Below are 1,174 nucleotides of genomic sequence, written 5' to 3' on the forward strand. Positions count from 1 at the left end.
GGGGGAATTGTTACTCTCTTGCACCGTAAATGTCGGGCCTGAGGATATTGTTCTTGTAACATGCACTACGAGTTTGCTTCCGATATTGTGTCTGCCCTTACCCAGATTATTAATTTCTAGCTAGATCTCAAGATCCATATAATAAAGAGGGCTTAACAGCAAACCTGTTATTGTCCTTAAGGCTTAGAGCAGAGTCGACAGAGTGATGTATTGGTTAGACGCTTGTCGCTTACGCTTAAAGGCGCAGGTTCGAGTTCGGCTCCAGTCGGTGGATTTTCAAAATACAGAAAACTGACAGGTTATGCGACAGGTAAAAAATTCCGCGAGTACTCGTTTGATTTGGAGTGATCTTGGTAATATTGAACTCCCAGTGCACTTTCGCATCGAATACAGTCCAGATGCCTCCATCTAGTGGAGAGACTGGGCGTCAAATTTCTCGTGGCCGATAGTCGTGCTATGAGAGAATGGATGCTATGAAAGAATGGATGCTATATCGGGAGATCGCACTAGCTCTGTAAAAAGTAGTGCCTCTAACGTAGCCCCTTTAGAAAGAAAGAAAAAAGATAAACAGTAGGTTCTTTTCGCAGAATGCTACCTGTAGGATGTTGCATGTCCAATTTTGATGCCAAGATCTTTGCTGTTCGCTAGCATTGGAAAATTTAATGCAAAAAATCAACTGCTTCACCAGGGCAGTCATTTTTGTTGACTCTAAAGTGGCCATTCAGGCTGCAGGATGTTGCATGTTCAATTTTGATGCCGAGATCTTTGCTGTTCAATAGCATTGGAAAATTTAATGACAAAAATCAACTGCTTCACTAGGGCAGTCATTTTAGTTGAATCTAAAGCGGTCATTCAGGCTTTTGCAGTAAAACACTACATGGAAACTCAGACCGCAATGAAACTCAAGCAGGCTTAAACACTCCCTACGAAATCCCAACAAAATTATCGATTTACAATGAATCTCTTCGCATGTGGAACGAAATGGCAGATTTGTTGGCTAAGAGAGGCTCTCTCGAACAGGAAAACAACAAACCTATTCATCCATATTCATTTAAAAGAAATATTTAGATACTCTCAAGTCTGGTCGAGCTACAGAGTAGCTAAGGACCCCGCAAGAAATCAGTGGCAAAATTCAGACTAAAGACAAGGTCATGAATGCATGGAAGAAGATATT

Source organism: Uloborus diversus, chromosome 7 (genome assembly GCF_026930045.1).
Source record: "Uloborus diversus isolate 005 chromosome 7, Udiv.v.3.1, whole genome shotgun sequence".
NCBI classification, from domain to species: Eukaryota; Metazoa; Arthropoda; class Arachnida; order Araneae; family Uloboridae; genus Uloborus; species Uloborus diversus.